General features: G+C 39.0%; 1 long non-coding RNA gene across 1 annotated transcript; it reads right to left on the reverse strand.

Moving 5' to 3' along the window:
- Nucleotides 1-7,020: 7,020 nt before the first annotated feature.
- On the reverse strand, nt 7,021-12,735 carry LOC117244104. The gene is made up of 3 exons (XR_004496561.1): nt 12,368-12,735; nt 8,479-8,675; nt 7,021-8,294 (listed from the first exon to the last, which is right to left on the reverse strand). It is a non-coding gene; the product is annotated as an uncharacterized LOC117244104 (long non-coding RNA).
- Nucleotides 12,736-26,056: the final 13,321 nt, after the last annotated feature.

The raw sequence follows: 26,056 nt of genomic DNA on the forward strand, positions 1-26,056 counted from the left end.
GTTGGGGGTTAGGTGTCCTTCTTTTAGTTCTGGCTCAACTGTGGAATTTTTACCCTTTAGTTGCGGGGAAAACCTGACTGCAGGTGCTTGATGGATGCTTGAGAAACACAGAGAGTTCTTCGTCTGGGCCCAGAGGGGAAGGGGGCAGGAAAAGCAGAGGGCGGGGACAGTTTGGAGGGCTTCTTCAGCTTCAGAGAAGGACACTTTGGGGCGCAGAGCTGTTGCTGAGAAGGGAGTTCACCATCACCCAGACGGAGCTGCTGCTTTTTCTCCTTCTCCCCTCTTTGTTGGCGGCCTCGCACCCCCTGTCCTGCCTGGACATGTGGCAGTGCCAGGCACCGCTGCGGAGCTGCTGATACACCTCAGCCACCGGCCCAGGATCTCAGCTCATCCCTGCTGTTCCAGCTGAGTGTTCCTCGGAGCCCTGCAGGAGCACCGGGACTGACTGCCCCAGGGGGTTTGTGAAGCAAAGCCTCTCCTCCATCCCTTCCCGTCTCAGCCGAGAAAGCTGTCACAGGGTCCCTGGTTCTGTTCTGTTGTTAACGCTGTAGTTATTACTGTTTGTTTTCCTTGTTATATATACTACTAAAGAACTGTTATTCCTATCCCCTGATCTCTGCCTGAGAGCCCCTTGATTTCAAAATTATAGTAATTTGGTGGGAGGCGGTCTACATTTTCATTCCAAGGGAGGCTCCTGCCTTCCCTAGCAGACACCTGTCTTCTAGAACCAAGACAACATATTAGGATCTATACATCCTAAATCAAACCCCTATATAAATATGTGGGACATTATACCTGAATGAATCTCTTGGGTGTTATTTTTACATGGTACTCTAATCCTTCACAGACACTTGTCTAGTGTAAGGTATTTATGATATTTTGAGGTAGAGAATTTTACCTTCTAAATGCATAGATAGCAAAAAAGTATTGCTTTTCTTCTGAGTATTCCACTTTGTTGTGATTCAGTGTCCTTTTCCTTCTGTATTTTAACTGGGTAATAGTTTTCCTGCTGTACTGATTCTAAGCAAATTATTCCCCTATATTTCTCTTCAGATTAGTACAGATTTTGTCAGTATAGTTCTGGTTGTAAACTTGAGCTCCTCTGCTTCTGCACCCTTCCACCCTCAAACGCTCTCCTGTGGAGAAAAGAAAAAGCTGTTCAATTTTATTTTGTTTCCCAGTAATCTGGATAAAGCCTTACCATAACCTTTCTATTTTCACCTCCTCTGCCACAGCTTATCCAAGTCTCTCATTTTCTCAGCCAGAAAAAAATCATCTCCCTTGCTGGATTTTCTTCCACCTACTCCTATGCCTCTCAAACTGATGTCCCAGTGACTTTAATGCATGTTGTTCAGGATAATGTGCTTCAGTCTATTTGGTCCTGAGGGCACAATAACACCCTTGTCTCTAGATAGCAGAATTATCTGCTGTCTAGGAACAATCAAAGACCATGGTACATGTTTTCATCCCTTCCAGCCCGGTCTTCCAGTTTTTTTCACTGGACATCTGTATTCCACACACCGTATGTCCATCAGGCCATTCACAGAGCAGTTCCCTTCAGCAATAAGGGTCGTCAGCAAAGAGGGGTTTTACCATGGAGCACAGTTCAGAGCCACATTTATTGCAGATAGGAAAAAAAGTTGTTTAGGTTATGCTGGCCAATACATGCCATGTCAAGATCATCTTTTCTGCCAGGCTTAGGTGCTTAATTGAGAACCAGTGAGAGAGGAAAGCACTAGAAGTTTACTGCATGAAGGCATAGCCTTTCAGTATGGATGATGAATTTGGTTGGCGGAGAGCTCCAATGCCCTCCTAGAATGTTTGCTTTAGGAAAAAATAGCTTGTGTTAAGTTTAATGTTACAGAACATGGTATGTGTACACTAAAAAATAAGTGTGACTATATTATGTGCTAAGTGGGGTTTAAATAGCTTTCCTGCAGAGCAGTCAAGGAAGATAGCAAGATGAAGCTGAGCAACAGGACAGGGCTTATTTTTCTTTTCAAGCCAGTAACATGTTACTCGATGACCTTTTTAAAATACTTCTATACTCTCAGGTCCCAAAAGCCCTTTGCAGACAATATTTGATAAGTAGATTATGTGAAGCTTTCTCAAGCTCTGTAAGAACAAGAAGCACTGGGATCCTTGAGGTGTTTCATATTACTAAAGCTGGTGCCTGGTCACTGAGTTCCCACCAGCCAGAACTTAACCCTGTGCAGAAAGGGAGTCACAGCAAGACTGATAGGCACCTCAACCCTCTTCCCTGTCAGTGAATCAGTGTGTGAGAAGCTGTGACAGCACACTATCAACAGGTAGGAGGGCAAGGAGGGATGTGTAGATCTGGCTGCAATTAGCAGGCACTCAGAGTCATTGGCACCCAGAGAGAGGTGGCACAATGTGAATCTGCCTCCTTCCCTAGCTTTCCAGTAGCTCCAAAACCAGTTTTGTTACAGCTATATTGTCATTAAAAGTGTGAATTATTCCTCATGGGAATGTTATGCTTAGGAAAGCTCGGTGGCAGGGGAAACTAAATGGCAAATACAGATGACAAGTAGTTATTTAAGAGAAAGGAGGCTGAGAAACACTGGAAATGGACTGAGACCATCCTGTCAAGACAGCTAGAATTAGAAAATTATAGTTAAGTTAGGAAAGATGATTTTTTTTTTTTCCTAATGGGGTTAAGATCTTTAAGAAAACTGATTTTTACAGGAGAAATTATGGAGTTTTGTGGGTGGATGAGTACCCTTTGGGGAAAAAAAGAAGGCAAAATAAACCATGAAACTTCAAAAGAAGTGGTTTTTTTTTTTTTGTTAAACCAGCAGTGTGGGAAAGGGGAACTAGCCTGGAAACAGCTCAGTAGCAAGGAGGGATCTGGACTGCTTTACATCATGAGGCATATGCAACTGGGTTTTATTATGATGTTGTGGTAAAGCAAGTGCAATGATAAACAGTATTTTGCCTGGAAGTTATGAGGAATAAAGTGATTGTTGCTAGCACTGTTTCACCAATAAATATGGTATATTTTACTGAGATAGAAGCAGGAAGTTTACTGTGTGATAAATATCCATGCCAGAAGGTAGAAGCTTGTGACTCCATCTTTGTTTCTTTATGAAGCATCTTCTAATTGGATTGGAAAAAACTGAAATTTTTATTTTCAGTATCTTCTCAGAATGCATATATATATACTTGGCTTTTTTTTTTTTTCACGTGACATACAGAGAAATCATGCTTAGTCACGCTAAAGTCAACAAAATTTTTTCTAGAGAGATTGTGTAGCAGCAAAGGAAGTAAGGTGTTGTAGTCTGGTAAAGAAGATCAGTACCTGTCTGAAGAGGTAAACTGGGATTAAAGGTAAGAAATGGAGCACAGAGACAGGACTAACAGGTGAAGTGTTATGGTGAATGTTTCACCCACTTTGAAAAATCTGGGTGCAAATGGGAATAAATGGATGGGCTCGTTAAAAGGTATTCTACCTAAAGAAAGGCTTTTGTTTCTGAAAGGTTGTTTGCTTTTATTAAATAAGAAGCTATAGCTGGAAAAGAAAATCAAAACAAACCAACAATAAAACTCCAACTAATGATAAACCTCACATTTCATACCAACAGAACTACAAAAACAGTACTGTTAAGTGGTTTTTTTTTTCTGTCAGAGAAGAACTCTGGAAAAAAACTGCTACATGAGCAATGCAGTGACCATTGGTGGGTACATCTGTTGTATATTTAATGCTTTTTTTAGCAATAACCACTTGAACAGTCCTAGCTTAGTCCTATGCTGTCAAACAAAGACTACACTATCTTCAGAAACTGTGTCTTCAAGAGGAAATAAATGTACTTTTCAGTAGCTTCAAAACCAGTTCTATTCTAGTTATATTGTCATTAAAAGTGTGAATTATTTCAGGCAAGAAAATGCAGAAAACGTGAGCTCAGTCTAATGCAAATGAGCATGATCTGTTTCCCTACTCACAGATGTACTAAATACCTAAACCCAGGTTCTCTTTGCAGGGATGGTGCAGTGAAAAATTCAGTATATTTCTGTTGAGTAGCCAGGTTGCTAGGCATTATATCTGCAGTAAAGAGGCATCACAAGGAGACACACAACACTCTGCTGAACCCTGAGTATGGTCTTGGACCCTGAGTTTGAGCAAACAAGTTCTCAGATTCTAGAGATAAGAAGTAGCTGTGGTTTTTGATACAAGGTTTTGCTGGTTTACTTTAGTGACAACTGAGGAAACATGAAATTGTCATGGATATAATTAGAGACATGAAAGATTTAAAAGATTAACAGACATATTTTCAAGGAATATCTGTCTAGCTGTCTAGAGTGGTGCTTTCTGTAAAAGGTGGAAGTTCCTACATAGAGGGTTCCAGATAAGTTCTTATCAACATCACAACAGGGGCACTCAGTTCTTGCTGATCACTTATTAAAGAATCAGTCCAAACTGCTTACCACTTTTCTAGAGGTTTTACATTAAAATCCTTCATTTATGTTAGGTCCTGAAGCAGAAAATTTTCTGGTTCGTTTGCAATATTATGGGGCCATTTTTAACTTTTTGTTTTAAATTAGGAAGTCCTAGGCATTGGATTGAATACTTCTGGAAACTCTTGTGCTCACCACAGCTACTAGGTATCCTGACTGCCAACGATTCCTGAGCTTAGATGTGAAAATGGGACCTTCTTGCCAATGCTTTGTGAAAAATTATTGCAATTTTAGTTCCTTAGGGACTGGATGCCTAGAATAGAATGTATTTGACTGTCAACTGTATATTAAACAAAGATCAACATCCCATACAGCTGTGCTTTTTTAAGTTACTGTTATCTCCCCTAGCTTTCAGGAACACTGCAGGAAGTCTTTATGTGCTGAGTTAGATGCTGCATAATGAGCCATGACAGTTGGCATTCTGTAATCCTTCAGGTGGTGCCATGGTAATAGATAGTATGGGTGCCTGTGGATCAGCTCAAGAGCTGGCAGATTATGATTTTGACAAGATGGAATTAATTGTCAAAATTCCTTTTCTTGTATTCATATGAGAATTTCTATTCTGGAGAAGACCAGAACATATGAAGGAACAAAATGAAACAGTAAAAACATGATCAAGAAAAACTGTTCTTCAGCTCCTACAGTTGTGTTTTTGACTATGACTACATGTGCTAATCTCCTCGTGGTGCTCCCTGAGGGCTTACGTGGCACCTGGGGAAACATGGACCTACATGCTTACTCTTGCTTCTCCAGAGTTAATAACTTGCCTTCCTAAGCAGGTGTGGAATGGGCTTAATATGTACTCTCAACAAAGAAAAAACCTAATGTTAAGGCCTTGTGGATCATCTGGTTTGTCCACCCACTACAAGCTATTTATTGCATTGTATTACATTGCATTCTCTGGCAAAGGCAACTTGTATGCAGTCATCACAAAATATCTTCAAACTGCTCTTGAAATCTAGAGACCACAGTAGTTAGGGGTCTTGACTTTGGACCTATTCAAGAGATCCTACATTTCAGGTCTGGATGATCAAGCAAATTTCTTTACAGTTTTCTGGCTTCAGCACTTTCAAACCATGTTTTAAATTTGTAATGCCCATGTTGGAGATTATTTAAAGTATCATTACAGTTTAAGTTGCATTTTGGTTACACACAACTCATTGACTGCTCATTTTTGTCTGCACTTTGCCTTAGAACATGTCTACATTTACAAATTATGTCTGATTGATGGAAAAACAAGTGATGGGGATTGAGCTGATCAATGACCTGTTCATTCCTAGTTTGATTCATTTTCCTCTTCTACCTGAACTATTTGAACAGGATCCTACAAATGATAAACAGTTAGTCCCTCTATTGTACCACTACAAATTCTGTATTGTATCTTCAGAGGAAAAGCTGCATTTTCTTTCAGATGAGCAAGTAAAAACAGCTTCTCTAGATGACACTACAGGGGAAAGTTGAGATGGTGTATGTAAACCTAATGTCACCTTCAGTATAGCATGTACAAAGCATCATTGTGCTTAATGATGATTAGCAGCAGAGGTGGCTTGAAGTGTCTCTTCTAAGATGTCACAGATACACATATGGATCAGTGAATACTTTTCATTATCAATGCACTATTTTTTCTTTCATTCTCTATCCTTATATTTTAGTGTCTGCTTCACTACAGAAAATGTCTTGCCACTTACATTTGCCTGAGTTCCACAGAACTCTGAGATTGAACTAAGAGGGTCTTTTGCATGAAGGCCAGAGAAAGTTGATTCTGCTGTAATATTTCTCCCAAAATGGAAAAGCTTTGCTTGAAAACAGCTGTAACCTCGTAAATATTGCTAAAAGCAGAAACCAGGATTTTGTAATGGATTTCTCACTTGTCTGTTCAGGAAAAGTACTCCTTATGCCTCTGAGTAGTTAATAGCAGCATTAGAGCCAGGTGTCATGTGCACAGGTGTCATGAAAGTTTTAAGTCATCTCAATTCTAAGATGTTGTCTCGGTTGTATCTAAAAGTAGCCTATCAGCATCTGCTGCTTTGCCTCAGCTCTTTAGATCTGAGCACAGCCTCCTTTAGACCTGCTTGAACTGTCAGCATAGTGCTGTGAGCCCACAGCAACCTTTGCAGTAGCAATCCTTGCAGCTCACATCAACCTTTGCAGTGGTGGGCCTTGGTTCCCGACTAGTCCGCTGATCCAATCTGCAAAGCCATTCAGCTTCTGCTCTGTCACCCAGTTGTCACCCAGCTATGGATCAGTCCTGATTAAATGCTTTTCCTGTGATCATTAAAATATCACTCATTTCATTACCACCAGGAGGCTGCTCAGTTGGGTTTCAGAATAAATCCCCTTTGGATTTTCAACCTTAGCTGCTGAAATCACATTTCCTCATGTACCTCTGCAATAGCTAATTGCTTTTATCACACCTAAAATTTTTTCTTAAAACATCCCCTGGTCAGTTTCTGGGACATGCAATTTTTGTGGACACTAGAACTTAATAATTTGAATGTTACAATGGTGAATATGCTGCTCAAACAATTTTTCACAAGCCAATAAAGAGAAAAAAAAATAAAAAATTCTGTCTGCCCTGTCACCAATAGCACTTTATTCTGTTTCCACAGGGACAAATTCACACTTAACATGTTTGTTTATATATAGATTTCAAAGGAGAAAGTAATCCAAAACAACTAAAAAAACCTCACCACACAAATAGGTGAGCCAATTTCAGAATTTCAGAAATATGAGAAGGACCCCAGTTATTCTTGAAAATATTTTGATCTTGTAGGTGCCACAAACACATTTGGAAATTACCTTCCTTTCTCAGAAACACTGTGTCCATTAAAAAAAAATGACTCCTTATTTCATTGCACAGGGTTATGTCATACCTAGATACTGAATTCAGCATTTCTGAGGGTAGCATCAAGATACTGGTTTTAAAAGTCTGTGTTCAAGGAATTGGAGATCAGTCAAAAGATGATTTCTTTATGGAAGCATACAGTACTTCTATTCAAAGTGTTAATACTGTCAATGGCAAAGAGAAATTAATTATTTTTATTTTAATTAAAGGTGTTCAGGAGGTGGTTCTGAAAAGAAAGACTTTGATTGAGCACCACTTTTTATTGTTAACCTAAAGTGTAGTTTTTACTGGCAGGAGTTGTATGCCAGCAAATTGACAAATAAAAGAACGGAAGATAAATACAGGGATTATCCTTTCAGCAAAATATTAGTTTTCTGATTGATTTTTGCCAAATGTAGCTCCATGTGTACCTCTCTATGTCTGTTGTGCAAGATGGGATTGAGTAAATTATAAAATTACCTTATTGCACGGCCAACGGTGGGCTGCTAAAAGAATATATGTACTGGAAAGTCTCCAAGCTTTTTGCATCCACAGTGTCATACTGGGCAAATGCCTGTGTTATCTGAGACTGTAGAAGGGCATCATTATTGGGATGACAGCTATTGATTGCTTTCACTAGTTTCTCATACTTTATTATCATCTATTCTCCATGGATGTCTCTATGACTCTCTTGTACTTGACATGATTCATAAGTTGCAGCTAAACACACACAGACAGAACTTGCCAAGGAGATCATCAGGACAGAACAGCAGCAGCTAAACACCAATGCTTGATGCAGAAAGAGAGGTTAGTTTAAAAAGTGATTGACATCAAAGCTGATTTTCTCCCTGTGCAAACCCTTTCAACAGTGAGTGAATTCCTAGATTACAATGCATGGGAATTTTGATCAGTTCTGATAGGATAAAATATTGCTCTAATGAAGAATGAAATGGTTCAAGAAACACCACTGGAGGAATTCTGAATGTCCTTTAAAACCCTGGAAGAGGAAGAAAATAAGATGGTAATAGAACTGGATGAACAGAATCACAACAGATCTTAAAGAGCTGCTTGTCCAGTTGACATTCTTCTTTGGGGTGCTACATCTGCATGGTCACACTAGAGAGTAGTGAGCACAGTTTAAGCAGTTGCAGGGGTTGCCTGCCCTTCTTTACAGAACTTACCTGGTGAGTAGCAAAGTTGTCTCCATTGCTAGACAGGGCTGGCACAGGCCCTTGCTTGGTATCAGCCTGGAGGAACCTGGCTGTGCTTAGATGGCAGTGCGGCAGCAAAGGGGGTCAGCAGCAAACTGCCCCCCAGCACCAGCAGCCCGGGATCTTCCACTCTCCTGGGATCTCTGCCTACGTGGAAGGTTTCCTCACTGTGCCGGAAAATTATTACACAAAAGAATTGCTCATTGACTTATATCATATGGCCTGCACTTGTATTGATGGCAGACTGATACAGTTAATTTAAGTAACATGTACTTAAAATTTTAATTATTCACCTCATAAACAATGAAAGAAAATGTCAAGCATGTAGTTTTAAATTTTGTAAGGGTATTGAAATGCCCAGTACTATTTGTTACTAAAAAATCCTGCTGGCTAAAATAGTTTGTGAGATTGTAAATGGTTATTGCTATTTTTTTTAAATCTCTGTTATTGCTGCTGCTTAGTTTCTGGTATAAATGTCTTGACTCTATAAAGGCAAACCTACTGCGGGTAACAAAAATAGTGAAAAGGGGGATGAGCAAAGAATGGCAAGGAAAAGGAGTAATTTTTTAGCATGTAAAGATAATATTGATTATTAAGACATGCTAGTGAAGTCATAAAATAAATTCTTGTCATACAAGAGACTACAAAATAGCACATCTTTCCCTGTCAGTGTTAGGTGTGGGGGTGTTTTTCCCACATGCTCCATGCTTACTTGGAATATATAGGAAGAGCAGTATGGTTTATTTTTAAAGGAAAAGTTTCTATAAAAAAGTTTCTGTACCAGCTAATGCTACAGTAAAGGACCAATGTTACAGTAAGAGCTAATCATCATTTCAGGCTCTGCTACCTCTTTGCAGGGCTAGGATGACCTCTAAGCGATTTCTCTATTTTCTCTGCGGGCTGTTTGTGTTTCAGTATAAAATGGCAAATATACCCTATGTTAACTAGCATTTTGCGTCCTCTAAGAAGGAAAGGTAGCTCCTTATTTTCATTTATGAAGCTGGAAAGAAGTGTTGCAGAATCATAAAATACAAGCATGTATACAGTGCAATAAATAGAATATGTGCTGGCAAAGCACTGATTTTCACTAAGCTGGAAAGATTTCTGAGTTTTGATGTGTCTTTTGCACTGAGATGTATTCTCTCATTAAATTTCAGCACAGGGAATGAGATAAATCAAGGCCTTAGGTGATGTATTTCTTTTCATGGACACATATTCAATGTGAAGTTTTAAAAGTAAACAGGGAAAGAGAGTACCAAATCTCATGCAATTTCTATGGAAAAGAGTTGCCTAATCATAACTTATACCTTTAAAGTATATCTTTGAGTGTGGAAAACATTTGTTGACGCTTAGTGTCTGTGATATGACTTCCTTGAAGTAGAGCAAGTGCCATGAGAAATTGTGGGGGGAAGAAAATAGTCTTAATAAGCTCTTCTCTTAATTGTTGGGTACTGTACATTTGCCTCTGTGGTATTGTTCTATATTTCAGCTTTTAAACAGTACAATCACATAGCTTTCTTTACATATGTAAATTTACTGTACTCCACAGGTACTTCAGTGAAAGAAACTTTGAATCTATCTACTTGCCAGTATGAGCAAGGACTGTTGAGTTTGAGCATCAGACAGGCACCTCAAGCTTGTTACCTTTTCCTAAAGAGAAAGTCCAAACAATAAATTAGGTCAAAGAAAAGTTCAGAAAATCACAGAGAAGTGCTTGGTGTTCCTGCTATTAAAAAACCAAGAGCATAAAGATGCCTGATATTAAAGACAAGGTTTTGGTTATCTCATTCAGGATAAAGTGTGCTTTATTCCATGAGTAATTTAATAAGTGTATATGGCAAGTATAGCCATTGTATGACTGTCCCAAAAAATAAGAAAAAGAGTGCTATAGATATGTCTGTGTAAGATTATTTTCCTTTCTGGACTAGTTTTTTGGTGATACCCTAGTTAGGAATGTCAACTATTTCTGACCTTATATAGTTTATCATTTAAATTTGTTATCTGAGGGCTATAAATGTAGCAAATAGAATCCTTTTTTAAAAGGGGCTGTGGGTCTTGTTATAAATACCTATTATAATATTGGCTTTTCACGAAGTACTAAATGGGCCATATTATATGTATAATGTTAAAGTAACTTTGCTATAGTTTTTTTCTTCTATTAACTGAACTTAGATGCAGTAGTGAAATAGCTATGCTTGTGGTAATTGAAATGCCTGCTTAGTTGGGATAACATCCATGAATGTATGACGAAGACCCCTGCTATTGATATGCCAACTATTAGCACCTACCATCTGAAGAAAGTATGGACCAAAACCTAAACTGGAGGTGATAATAAGAACAGACTAAAATCACAGCCAGGGAATGCATGTGCTCTAAAAAGGTGCTCCTGAGGAGGAGTCATGCTAAACAATTCTTAGAACATGTAAACTAGTTTGAGGAAAAGTTTAAATATGTATAATTGTTTATGAATATGCAACAGGCTGATGCAATAGAAAATGTATATAAAGGGTGTCTTTGAAATAGCAGGTGTGCTCTTGGCAAAATGCCAAGCACCCAACCATTAAAGTTTGCATTATTATCTTTGTCTCCAATTGTCCTTTATTAAACTTTTAAATTTTACCAGGAGAGTGAACCTGGTTTTTCACTGTTTGATCTAAATTGATGATTTTTTGCCTTATTACAAGTCATAACTGATAACCTAGCAGCACATACATGAATGAACATGATAGACTGGGAAAGAATGGCCATTTATATTGTATATGGATGCCATGTCTTACAGACATATATTTTAGTTCTCAGAAGGAGTCAGAGATGTGGGTGTTCTGGTCAGCCATGACTTATGTGAGCTGGAAAATGGTAAGGTTTTACAGCTAAGAGAAGTTTTAATATCATCCACTAGGATCTTTGGAAGTGCTTGGATCAGCACTACTCAACAAATTCATAGGCAGTTTCTACAAAGAAATTAACAGTGATATGATAATAATTGGAGAATTTTGTTTTTGTTTTAAATAATAAAAAAAAAAATTAAAATGTGTTAGAAGTAAAAATGAGTCAGAAGACTGCGGCTGGAGGCAATTCCATGTCCTCAGTTATAAAGAGCTACGAAACAAATACAGGACATCTGCAAAAGTATGCTACAAAATGCTGTGATAATCAACATGAGTTGAAAAGACAACTAGAAAGATGGGAATGATTGGGAAGGGAATAGAGAATAAAACAGGATACACCATTGTTCTGCAATGCATTCTATTATTCTATATATTCTATATTGTGCTGTAACTCTCTTCCCACATTTTGAATACTGCATAACATAAATTAGATTGTGAAGGGGTGCTTAGTTCAAAAAAAGTAACTGGGATATAGGCCTCTATAATCACAATTAACCAGGAAAATATGAGAAATAATGAGTTCCATACTCACAACTGAAAAAGCAGAGGAAACCTGACAAAATGATCAGGTAGAAGATTTAAAACAGAAGTTTGCCATGTTCTTTTACAAGCACTGAGCTGGAAAGTCATTAAATTCGAAGAAATGGAAACATACATCCCTTGATACAGCAGTAGTAGTCAAGACTATTCTGTATTTCTTTTGAACAGAATTGGGGCACTAATCAGAGGTCTTCCTTTGAACTGGGCACTCTATAAGAACATAGATTTTCATTTGAGCCTTTTGGGAGGATACCACAGGACAAAGAAATAGTAGCAAATTGCTACACAACTGATGGTGATATGCACAGGGAAAGGATCTGTAGACACTGAGCATGTCCCAGAACAGTATCTCATGGCATTTATTTCACTGTCCACCATCTCCCTCCCTCCCTCCCTTCCTCCCTTGTCATAACATCCTTACAGAAAAGTACCTTTAGGAAGGTATCTCTTTTAAATGCCCTGCATGTTCTTTGTATCTTCTCTTGTTTTTTTTCCACTGCAGTAAGTACTTCAGCACTGTTAGGGAGCTGAGCTTGTCTGGAGATACTTCAGGTTTTAGACAAAGAGCCCAGACCCTTTATCTCAGGTGCAATAGTCTTATATTCCCTGCCAAGAGTGAATTAGTCGAACTCGTGTGCCTAATAGAGAAAAGCTGCAGCTCATTTCCTTATTTATGTAGTTTCCTTTTTCATTACCTCCTTAGGAGCTGTTAGATGCAAAGGCAATTTGGACTCTTCCTTTCCTCTGAGGCCAAAGGAAAAATCTATTCAGACATAACAGCCATCAATAGAACAATGGCTTAGTTTTTAAGAGCACATTCCAAACCCCGAAAATTTTGATATAATTTTCTATTTCATTAGTACTTTTCATCAAAATGAGCATAGCACTTTCTTTAGTTTGAAAGAAGCAGTAGAAGTGTGTACCTACTGAAATTCTGCTCATGTGTGTCTCATCTCTCCCCAAATATTCTCCATCTTGTGTGCTTAACTTGTCAGCAAGTAGGATTAAGCAAGCATGAACAATAGCACACTACAGATATTCATATGGTAGTTTCTTCTGATAATTAAAAGCCCCTGCTTCTTTAATTTGGTGCCTTTCAGCTGCACTGGATTTATCTGAAGAAAGGGTTGAACCAACAGGCCAAATTGATCAATGTGCTCACATAGAGCCTTGTTTGTCACCTGTGTCATAAGTACATGTGTAGATCCCGTAGCTGTGAAGATCTGTTGTTTTATTTTTCCTCTTTTCTCTGTCCTATTTCTTGCTCATTTCCTGCAAGTACACAGAAGGCCCAAAGCAAAAAAAATACCACCCTGATCATTCTGAGTATGAAATACACTTTAAGGCCACAGTGAAAAATGTTTAGATCATGAAGCATTGCTAGAATATCACAGTTCAAAATATTATTTAGCTCAATGCTTTTTCCATGTGAACTCTAATGCTAATAAATCCTTTCAAATTTTATGTGGCTGCTATTACACCTCTGTAACATCTGCTCTGCAACAATACTGGAGTGACAACAGTCCATGCTTTCTCAGGTGAGCATGGACAGGTTTTCTTTGAGGGTCCTTGTACAACGGTAGCAATCAAATTATCATTGTCTACAAGGACCTGTGGCCTGAGAGGTGGGTCTTGCCAGGGGCCTGGAAGTAGTGGAACCAGTGTCAGACTTAATGCCTAAAAACTGAACTTGGCAATGAGTGGTGCTATCTGTCCTGTAGGAGTCTCAGTTGCTGTGTGAGGAAAGGGGTTGAGTGAGATCTGGAAAGGCCATTGAAGGATGTCCTGGTTGGTGCTTAGTCAGCTCTTGGTTTCTTTTTCTGCTCTGGAGTTAAGGCACTACTGTTCATCTGAGTGTGTCCAAAGAAAAAAGCCTGACAAAGTTATTTGAGAGCATTAAATTTTCCCTATCCTTATCTAAAATACAAATTCTGGACAAGGTTCCAGTGTCTGCCTTTCTTATGTATTATCAGTCACTGGTGAGGTTTTTGCCTAGGAAGCAGGAGTCTGCTCAAATTTTTGCTTGATTTGAGATAGCTCTGACATAAGCTTCCTACTTCCCCTGCATCTGCTAATGGCTGCTCTTATTTTTCAGAGACTTGCTCCACTCCTCCTTGCTCATTGTGTTTCATTGGCTGTGACAGTGCATGAAGTCTAATAACTGTAGACTAGTGGGCAGTAGGGGAAGTTTGATTTCTGGTCCAGTCCCTGCCCCCAAAACTACTTAGGTATTTTATGCTTTTTGTCAGAGAAAATCTAAAACTGTTCTGCAGACAGGGCTCAGAAGAGAGACAGTAATTGCAGCTGAATCATTTCCACAGATACTACTTTAAGAAAAGGAAAATAATAATCTACCAAAGTTGCTGTCATTAACCTTTTCTGCTTTTGAGAATCAAAAAGGAAAGAAAGAAGAGTTCAGTGAAAATAGTTTCTGAAGTGGTATTTCCACAGTCAAGTAAAATTACTTTTAGATATTACTAGTAGTTGGATTAAACCTCTCTGAAACATATTATATGTTCCAGTAAATCATTAGCACCCTTCATGAAACTGAAAATTAGAAACAGTAGTGCTGTACATAGCAAAAAGAGGCAGATTTACCTTGTGATACTATAGTGGATTTAGCAGTGGCTAAAATCACCAGTGCATTTACTCATTTCTTGTTTTGAGATATGGATTAAGAGAAGGGCAAAACAGGCTCAAAACTTAAAAGTTATAAAGAAACTATTAACAGGATTACAATAAGAAGAAGCATCGGAATAAAACCTCCAGAAAACTTTTCCTCCCCCTGTCTAATTTCTTTCCTTCCCTAACTGGCAACATAGAGACAAAACTTGGAATGTTAGATCTGATACTAACTATACAATAGTATTTCATCAGTTCTTGTAGGGAGAGGAGTTTTCTCTTGACATGCCATGGAGACTTCTCCACAAGAAACAGTTCTCTCGTGGCTTTTCATTTCCACAAATAGCAGCTGCCTGGGCAAAAAAGTTCTGTATTATGAAATTCCTCCCATTTTCACAGTCCTCTTAGAGGTGTGTCCATGGCCCATGAACTCATGGGGGCATTATTTTAAGGATGAGCTGTTCAAAGGCAAAGGTTCTCTTCATCCGTCTCTGTGATCATCTCTGGGAACAGAGGTTTTCTTCCTCTTCCCTCCCTGGGGGCAAAGGTTCTTCATAACTCTTATCTCTTTGTTCAAACTTCTCATGGGATCAGAGCTACTCCAGCATCTGCTTGGCTTCATCAGTGGATGCCTCTGCTCACATCTACAGTTTGAACGCTCCATGCCCCATACTCTCTCATGAAATAAAGAAGATATTTCAGTGTATCATTGTCCATTTTGATGGCCCTACCAAAGAATATTTCAGCCCAACAGTAAGGCATCTCCTCATTCACCTTCCATCTAGGGCTTGACTCTGTCTTTGCTGACCTCACTGTTTTCACGTTGTCTTCCACGTGTCCCCACTTTGTCCTTTTCTCTTGAGGAGAGAATCATGGTCTGCAGGTCTCATCTGTGCACCAAAAGGATTAAATCTTGCCAGGCCTGCAGATAGTCATAGGCAGTGGCCGCTGCAGTCACGGTGTTGGATTTCAGGCCATGCTGGGCCCCTCCCTCTGCCTGGCAGCCTCTGGGAGGGAGGGCTCGGCCTGGGGCTGTTGGTGTGGGCCGGGAGGGTTTAGTGTCAGCACGGCGTCAGCAGCCATGGCCTGGCCCGGCCCAGCCTGGGCCTCGGCCCCACCGGCCTCCTGTCCCCTGCCCGGGAGCCGCTGGGGTCCGGCCCGGCCTCCCCCAGGCCCCACAGGCTGCAGGGGAGTGGGGCCGGCCCCACCAGAGCTCCACTACCTTTCGAGGCCAGAACCAAAGAGAAAGAGTTCCCGGGCTTGTGGTTTTAAAAATGTGGATCTCACAGAGGCGGACCTGATTTCTAAATGGTGCAAAATGTTACCAGTTCTCAGAACTGGTCAGCTATTGGCCTGTCCCAGGCACAGAGGAAGCTCCCAGCAGTTTCTCTCTAAGAAATCACTTTTGTGGGTGTTTTCTTACTTCTTCCCCAAATGTCAATCAGTGTGAAACCACCATAGGTACCTAGTCATGAGCAACTATATTCAAAACTGAACAACTACATTACTGAGTTTAACATTAGCAAGTGGTGACATAATGGTAATAGGCAATCAGTTGCTATTCATCTACTGTGTGCTATTTGTCTGGAAACTGCATGCTCTTCTCTGGTGGTAGATGTTTTATATAGAGGTGTTTCTTGGAAGTGTGCTAATGATCACAAGGGATTTTTCAGCATTCAGCATTTGCAGAAAGAGCGTCAGTCACTGACTGAGGTGAGGGAGTGCTCAAAGGTTGCTAAATGATGTTAATCTTTACAGAACCTGATTTTCTCTCCACAAACATATTTCTTCAGAAGTCTTATCCAAAGACTGAACAGAAACAGTGACTTTGTGTTACACACCATAAACTATAAGGATCCAAAAATAGACATATCAGTATGAATTTTATTTCTCCCTGGACAGAGAAAAAAAAAAATAAAGCACTAGACCTGCCTTTCTTGTGATCACTAATCCATTGCATGATGATGGGATTGCATGGTTCCATGCCTATACACCTATATGATTTTTATCTGTGTTTCTGTCTGGTACATACGGTAATTCTGTTCCCCCTAACCCTTGCAGGTTAGGGGTTCAAAAGCAACAATTCTGATTCCAGTATATGTTGCAGGCCTTGGGTATTACTAAAATCTCTTTCTACATTCATTCTTAATCTTGTATTTGTGTGAACTATACTTTTTCTTGGTGTAGCTTTTTAAATTGCATCCTCATGAAACAATGATTTTGTCATATGATACTCATTGCATGGAATACTTCAGTCGGAATAACTAGATCCTTAAAGTATTCATAGACTAAGATATGATTGTACTTTATTAAAATATTTGTAAAAATTTTCTATATATTTTGTTACATGGGAGTTATAAGATGCTTAGGATAGGAGCCACATTTTGTAAATTTGGCTTCCAACCAAAGCACATCTAATGACTTAGGTGCCGAGATGAATGAGGGATTGGACCACCTTGCTTTGAGATGATTTATTGCTCAGTAGCCAGATAAGATGTCAGTCTCAAGGTGTGAGGTTTAGAAGAGCAACAAGTCAGCCATAGCTCAAGGTAGTCATGAGTTTCTTCTTTGCATGGCAGTATATAACATTTTGGTTCAATAGGCAGTTGACACAAAACTTGTTTTCACTTATTAACCTATTACCTCTGCTTAATTTTGCTGCACTGCATCTGTGTCTTAGCCAATAAGCTGACAGGTCACATATTCATACACACCTCTGTTACAGTTTCTAGGTCTCTAACCTACTCTATAAATCACACTATTACAGTTTAAACCTCAGACTATTTTACCTAATATAATATCTTACATATAACTATAGAGACATAAATTCTTAATTTCTCTACCCAATGTCTGTGTACCTTCATCATTACATTAACCCAAGCTCTTTCCAAGGCTGCAGATCAAACCCTTCAGTATCTGTGGAATTTTCCATTTTCCATTTCCCACACTTAGGGCTGGATTTCCCTTCTGTATGTGCTTGCTCAGAAATAAGGCAGTTTGAATAAAGCTGTACATACATTTACATGTAAGAGGTAAGCCTACTCTATGTTGACACAATAACCTGAAACTGTCATTATTTGAAAACAATTTTTTTTATTGTTTAAACTGTTAGCAAAAGCTCTAGCCCACTGTTCCTCATTAATATGCATTGCACAGGAAAAAGTCAAGTCACAGCCCTGGCGACAGTATTGCTTTCTAAGTCTTCTGGCATACTTTACCAGATGTTATTTTCTGTTACAACCTCTTTACTTTGCTGTCAATGATCTGAATTAGAGATGTGCTCGTCCATACTGTTCATTGCTGTGCTTAATGTGTCATTACACAAAAAGAAGTTAAAAACAAATCTCTTGGGTTTTACATTACTCAGCTCTTTAGTTTTGTTTAGCTTGATATTGACCTGTGTAGCAATTTGCTACCTTAGAAAAATATTTTCACTCTTCCTTAAGTTCAATGCTGTCAGCTGGGGACTAAATGCAGAAAGAACCCTTCTGGTTTTGACTCTGCAGTACTCAACCTCCATCAACCCTGGGGCAAGTACCTGGCAATTTAGGGGCTCCTTGTGAGCAGAGCAGCAGTGCTTGGATGGGAGCCACTCTGAGAGAGTTCAAATTTTGCTCCAGGCTCTGTCCTTAAGCTCATCCACAGGAGGAAACAACTCCTGCTCTTCCCATCTTCTCTTGACACTGGACTTGAAGGATCTTTTTAAAGCACAGAGAAAGCCCTATGGCAACCTCTATATCAGATTCATTTGCTGCAGTCAGTTTTTCACATTGCATTGTATTTTAGCTCTGTTTCTGAAACTTTCTGACAATCTTGTTATGGCAGCCCAGTTTTTGCATGTTGCTAGTTTTACAGAGGAGATTTTTGTACACATGATCATTACAAAAATGAGTTCTGGACCCTGAACTCATTTTCATATTGAATGGAAATTGTGTCTACAGTTTCCATATTCAGGTCTCACTATAAATATCAATGATATCCTATACTCTGCAGTCATATGAAGAAAATGCAGATTTCTGATATATAAGGTTGAATGCAGAATACTAGGATGTGCACTGATACAGAGATTGGCATTTTGAGATTATTATATATATTGTTATTTTTTTTGTTTATTATTATATATTGAGAAAATTATCTCGTGGTTTTTAAGTGTTTCTTCAGACTGGATCAGTTAAACATTTTCTGTATATTTCACTGTCAGTAGCACAGTGTAACAAATGATTCTTAAAGGACTGAGCTATGCTATTATTCTCAATTGTGTTTGATCAGATTTATGGTACGAGGTTAATTACAGTTGGTTTACAGTTTTAGGATACTTTTATTTAAACAAATAAACAAATGCTAATTGACTAGTAAATGTTTTTAAATAAAATTTTAAATTATCAATGTATGATAAGCAAGCGAAGGATTCCTCAGTGAATACAGTTCTTCCAGATGCTTGCTCACACTTCCAAGTCTGTACCTTTTTTTCCACCTAGAGCCAGCATAACCACTACTACATTCAGTATCATTATTTCCACTTATAGTAGAGATTTTAAACAAGAGGTTTAATTGCTTAAGATGCACAAGTCATCTTATCTTTCTAGAATGTCCTACATTCTAAAGGTATATTGCTACAACCTGAATAAGGTTTTCAAAGAAAGAATTTACCATATAAACGTAAGTATTCAGTTCATAAAGGAAATTGTTCTTATCCTGCAGCTTAACATTACACATCATGGTAATGTGAATAGTTTGAGATCTGTGGCTATATGTTGTTATATGTTGTTGCTGGAGAGACAAAGACAATAAACAGTATTATAATATTACTGCAGAGATATTGTCTTGGATGTTTAAAAATCAAATATTTTAGAGCCCAAAGTCCTATATGTTTGTGGTTCCTTAATTTTCTGTTATAGCATTGACATTTTAATCTGTTTTTAATCAATGAGTACTCGAAACACCAGGGTGTTTCTGCATCTTTTGTATAACCATAATGGACACATGCAAGGATCCGCTGCAGAGGAGACTTCTTGTGGAAGGAAATGGTGTATTTCTATTTAATTAACATTTGGCTGGATCTTTGAATCTACAGGTTCCTCTAGGCAAAGACTTGTTAGTGGTCTATTATATACTACGTAAACATATGATAAAGTGTTATTTGAAGCCTGTATTTGAAGTAAGAACTTTAACTAAGTGGTTTCTGGGTGTGATGGAGCACCCTGGCAAACCAGGGAAGCAGAGTTGCAGCAAAACTCTTTGAAAACCTGCTTCTGGGGAAATATTAAATCAGCCTCTGCAAAACTTGTGACACTCAGTGAACAATCACTGAAGTCTTCCTATAAATAAATATTCAAATCTGAGCATTTGCGGAGGGAACAAAATTTTGGACATGTTGACGTGGTTACACTTCCTCTCCTATTGAAATAATTTATAGAATCATACTTTCAGTGAAAGCAAGCTCAAACCACTACTAAGCATTTTTGAAAACATCACTTCACAATTCCTGTGTAATTTCCATGTACCTTATTGTCTGTTTTCTGCCTCTGAAGGTAAAATCATGTAACTGGTCTCTCTTCCAAAGGAGCAGATGAGCTGGTCCTTGTGTGTGAATGCAGGACAAACCAGAGCTCTGTTCTCAAGTTAAGCTGACACTGTGATGGTAGTAAGGATTTTGGCCTAAGGGCTATGGATTTGTTCCTTTGTTAGGGTTGCAAGCTATGTTTCCACTTTTTTCTTTTGCCCAGCTTGTAACAGAAACTTTCTCAATTTTAAAATCAAGATGAAGAAATTAAAGCAGTCTTTTTGGGTCTTTTTAGGAAAATATGCTATTAAATTGGCTAATGTATGTTTCTGAAATGACATGTTGTAGAACCATAGAGTCTTTCAGGATAGAAAAGATCATCTAGTCCAACCATGTTCTAAGGACAGGTTCTACTGTGAATTAAATCTTTTAATCTGGAAACAGTAAAGTAGATGAAGACATTACAGGATGATGGAAATTTTCTTCAATTGCTAATATTCTCCATGCTGAGTGTCACTACTGTCATTTCACTGAATCCAGGAAGTCTTCCAAGCTTTTATCAATGTCATGATATGAGGAGAGTGAGATTCCTATCATATTGATTACTATCCATGAATAATTTTTCTTGGCTGGAGTTTACCTGACTGCAATCTTTGGTGCTTGGACTGTGCAGTCTGACAGATGGATTCAGGATACAGATCTGCACCAGATGCTGAAATAGAAGGACCATTGTACAGACCAGATGTCCCATAGATATGTGTAAATGTTGAATTGGTTTGGGATAAATGAGACATCTTTTTTTACATCTGCAGCAAAAGTTAAAAGCAAGAAACAATACAGGAGCCACCATTATGGCAACAGACTTGATCCTGATCCCACAGGTACAAAGAGAAGTGCTGCTGCTGGCTTTCTTTTTCAAGAAGCAAGTGGATACTGAAGATTATAACCTTGCTAATTGAGGATGTATGTCCTCCACTGGGACCTTATGACACATGGTTATTCATCAGCAAATCATGCAGCAGCAGGTTTTAGGAAAGTCTTGCTCGATCTCTGTATTTTTTTCTTTTTTTTTTTTTTAAGTGAACATTGCTGTGTATCCTAACTTTGTTTCTTGCAACCTCTGTGTCACATTAATATTAGATTGTTGTAGCATACTTGAAAAGGGGAGATGTTCTCCAGGTGTGTTGTAAAGACTGTATGTTTGCCCAGGTGTTTGAAAGGCTGGGGAACAGGAAGAGGGATGAGAGGGTACAATAATAGCTGTACTTGAAGTACATTTTTCAAAATAAATTTTTTTCAAAGTAAATTTCATGATTTCAGAACATCCATCCTGATGTGCTGCCTAAATATGTCTGAAAAAAAGTATTGATTCAGATTAAAAGAAAGACTTGGACATGTAAGGTCAGCAGTGGTCCAGAAAGCTCCTGTTTAGTGTCTGCTGGTCTGCAGGACTAAGGCTTCTAAGATGCCAAGCCCTGTGTTCTTGCACAGATTCAGCTCTGCATCCACTTTGCCAGAGCTGAATCTTTCAGCATGTGTCACCCACTGAAGCCATCTTAGATCTTGAAATTTCAATATTCTTCTGATTATGTCCCTGAAGGGTCTGATCTGCCATACCTAAAGCCCCTTCCCCACAGTGAACACAGAAATCACCATTGTCTTTCAGTCACTGAGCAAAGATATTAAGGCCTTAGTAGAGCCAGCTGGGTCCGTGGGGAGTGCAGTGACCTCCCGCACCTCCGCAGCCACTTTTGTGATTTCTGCTCTTTAGCCTTCAAAAGGGCTGTGTGAGTGATAACAGCTCTTAAGGCGACTACAAGAAAGAGACGGAGCTTCATATCTAATCTCGTCAGGAGGTTTAATTCAGCTCTGTCTCCAAGAAATCCCTGATACAAATGCTGCTGGGGTCGCAGAGAACTGACCCTTTATCCCCTGCAGATCAGGGCGTGTCGAAGGGGAAAACCAATGAGAAACACGGCATCTACCTGAAAACTGGAGGCATTCTGGGGTCAGTTTTTTTACCTCACCATACCTGTAAGAGGTGACCAGCCGGGGTTTCTCTTCCAGGGCAAGTTAACTCCTTAAATGCTCTCCTCCCTCCAGGGAAGGGTGAATGTATTTCTGGCTGGCTCATTGTCCCCCACACCTGAGCTGATGGATTTATGGTAAAATGGGAATATGAGTGGGTACTGTGGTGATAAAAAAACTCCTGAAGAGTCCTGAATTGTGGTCTGAATTCCCCTATTTTACTAGACAGTTGCTAAAAATGCAAAAATAATTGAGGGAACAGGGTTGTTACCCAGACAACTGTCTCCCAAATGCATTTTAGCGTCAGTAAATGCTCATGCTCTGTTTCTTTCTTTTAATTGTACATCTATGACAGGAACGACAGAGAAAGCGGTGTCACAGGGTTCAAACATGTTTAATGAACAGATACTGACTCAAGCTGCTGATCAATACTGGGCTGTGTGTTTATCACTTTCTGGCTCTTTAGGATAGGAATCTCTGTGCTGCTCTCTAGCTGCTGCTCCACTAAAAAGATTTATAAATATGCAGACAGAGAATTATTTTCTCTTGTCTCAAATATCACCAGGGTTTAGATCTCTGCCCAACAGGCACCCTCACAAAGTTATCACTGTGAATTCAGTGTAGAGGAATGAATTTCTGCATACTTGTTCTGCTGTAGGTATGAATGTGGCATCTTAGGAAGACAGGGAGATCCCTGCCTTGATAGGTCCCAGTTTGCAGAACCACAAGCTGAATATGCAATATGGAAGAGATGGAAAGAATGAAGGTACAGAAAAGGTGGCATATCAGACACAGGACAATGGAAATGGCAGTAGGTTCAAGTTTGTATTAAACTGATCCAGATGCTCCATTACTTCTGGAAGGTGTTAGGGATTTTGGGAGGAGGATGATAAGCTAACAGGAACTTTGATAGCTGAATAAGAAAATATGTAAAAATAAAGACTTAGTAAAGGTTTGCGATAGAGTGAAGAAATGGAGTTTACCTCATACTCAGCTCATTAGTTCAGTCTCGTGCTGGATAGTGATGGCTTTGTATTCGCTTTTTCAAGAGGTGTTTGTCACAGGTAGTTCCTAACTCTTCCTCCTCCCCATGAACATTAGCGTCTCCGTCCTTCACTGTTTAATCTGCTGAATTCTAATCTTGTGGTTAAAACAAGTGCTTAAGGTGTTCTGGGACCTTGTCTCTCCCTGAACAGTGCTGTCAATCAGACATCTTTCACAATCAGTTGAATCAGAAAATTTCAAGAAAGCAGATACGCACTAAAAGTTAAATGAAATTTGACTTTAGGCTCAAAGGACCAACTTTGAAAATCTTTTCAATGTATCCCCTTGTATACTTTGGGATAAGATTAATTCCCTGCAGATAAAGCCAAACTCTTCAGACAGAGACAGCAAAAAATTTACTGTCACTTTAAAGGGGGTTGAATCCATCCTCTCCTTTGTCAGCAGAGGTAATGTAGCCTACTCATTTTCATATCTCATTCAGAAAGCAGATGAGATGGAAATCAACTTGTTTGACAGATGACCACCCTGGAGATAATGTCAGTTTGTCACAGTATGTGTGATTTCTTTACAACTAATGCCAAGCTACAGAAGTGCAGAAGACTAGCCCATAAATGCCAGTCATTCTGATTTCTTTAATTCCCAGAATAGAAAATACTTTTAAATATAAAAACATTGTTATATATTAAAGCCTTCACTGGAAAAACAGATCCTTTTTTTACAGTCAGATAGGAAAGGAGAATGAATTACTAAATGGAAGGCAGATGGGAACTGTGGGGTTTATTTATTTATTTATTTGGGTTTTTTTCTTCTTCATTTCTCAATTTTAAATTAAATTAATTTGAAGGACAGATGCCACGTGCCTGCTCCCTCCCTTGCTTCAAAAGGGGATGGTTCAGTGTGCTGGGCAACTCTGTACCAATGCTCTCATAGACAACAGGTATATGGGTCAGGAGCACCAAATTTGTGATAGTGAAATGCAGCAGAGCTCCTTGTGTGGCATGTATGTCATGCTTCAGCTCTTGAGGAGCCTAACACCTCTCTTCATTTAACACTGGCTGCCAGTTTGGCTATGAAGATATTGGAAGGGAAACCACCTGATTTCCTGGGCAAACAAAATTATTTTGCTGCAGCCATCAAAACATTTCAACTCTTTCAGAAACCTACTGTGTTCCAACTGAAAGTGGGATAGAGTCTCATGCTGATTATTTTTACTGGAAGACTATTCCAGATTATCACATCTTCATTGGTTATAAGACTTACAAATTTCTTTTTAAGTAAACCTATACTGGCTTATATTAATTTGTTCTTGGACCAGAATTGTATTTTAACTCTTGGTCTCCTTCTGTGTGTTTTCTATCAGCTTGGAGTTGGGTTTTTTTTGTTTGTTTGTTTTTTATCAACTTTTTTTCTTCACAGAGCTGTTATAAATAGGTTTATGAAACTAAAATCTATGTTTTCTCCCATTTAGTTCTTAAAGTTGTTTTGGGTTTTTTTTACATTTAGTATAAAATAGATAAGGCAAAATAAGTACTGAAGTGGAAAGTACTTAAGTGGAAATCAAGATATGGAAAATGATGGGTCATATCTTTAACCATATACATTCTGAACAGTTTATCATCTCATTTTTAATTTCCATACAACTAAAGATTCTTCTTACACATGCAGTAATTTTCATACCTGATATTACCCTCCATAAGACTAGAGCTGATAAAATCCTTTTATCTTCTATTTCTTCTTTTCCTTCTGTAACTGAGGGATCTTAATAGTATGATCTAGAAATTTGGCTTTATCCAATCCCTGAACCTCTCCCAGTGATTTTCATTTCTTGCTGTCTGCCCATCACAGACCTGGCATTGATCTCTTCAGTGCTGCCCTTCAGTGTACTTATTGAAACTGCTGTGGTTGCTTTATAAAAGCATTACCCTTATATTTTAACTTTTTAAGTGTGTCCTGACTGACCACTTTCCAAGTTGCAATTGTTCATTCTGGAGACATATACACATGGGATTTTGGTTGGTGTTAATGTCTGTACAAAATTCTCCAGTTTATTTCTCCTACCCCTATAGGACACCAGTCTTTCCCTGGTCACAGAGTTCTGGCTGCAGCAGGGCTGTGGAGAGAGTAGGGGGACAGTAAGGAGAAAAGCATGGCCTCAGCTCTTGACATGATTTAGCCCTGATATACTTGAAGCAAATGATTAGGTTACTCTAACCAGTGCCTTTGACACAAAGTCTTCAGTGAACTGCCCACCAGCAGAGTGCTGCGATTTGTCCTGACCCTTTCAAACAACTGCGGAATATTTGACCAAACATCTCCTCTGTCATGGGAGATAAAGCACTGGTGGTTCAATCAACAGCACAGTTCCCCCTCAATATACAGTACTCCTGAGAATTCAACCTTTAATGCCAATAACTTTCAATTGGTGGTTTGCCTAATTATAATTTCATATGTATGGAGTGTTGGATGCATCTTTGCCATATTCCCCCAATCTTCTTGTGTAAGTTTTGTTCTTGGCTGTCCTGAGTAACTTGACAGAAGTTACACACAAGAAAACCTACTGTGGCATTTCTTCTCCAGCTGAACCTGTGTGTGCTCAATTTGTCAAGCTGGCTTCCTGCACCTCTGCAGAACCTGACCCTATGCAAAGGTTAGATGCCCTTCATCACCCTGTATGCAATTGTGAGCTAAGAAAGATGATTTCAATACTGCGTCCAACTCTAACATCTTCTTCTGCACTTTCTTTTTGAAAGAAGTGTATTTGTTAGATAACACATCCATATATTGTCTACAACACAGAGAGGTTCCCAGGACTCCCCTGGGAACTGGGCTAACTTGTAGTTCTATTCTGACACTCTATTTCAGTGCACACAGTCTTCTACTGAAAATAGAATGATTTAATAGAAAGGGCTTAATGTCCCAACCTAATTAACCCACACTTGAGTGGTTAGGCTGTTGTCATTTC

The sequence above is a fragment of the Parus major genome, chromosome 3 (genome assembly GCF_001522545.3).
Source record: "Parus major isolate Abel chromosome 3, Parus_major1.1, whole genome shotgun sequence".
Lineage (NCBI taxonomy): Eukaryota > Metazoa > Chordata > Aves > Passeriformes > Paridae > Parus > Parus major.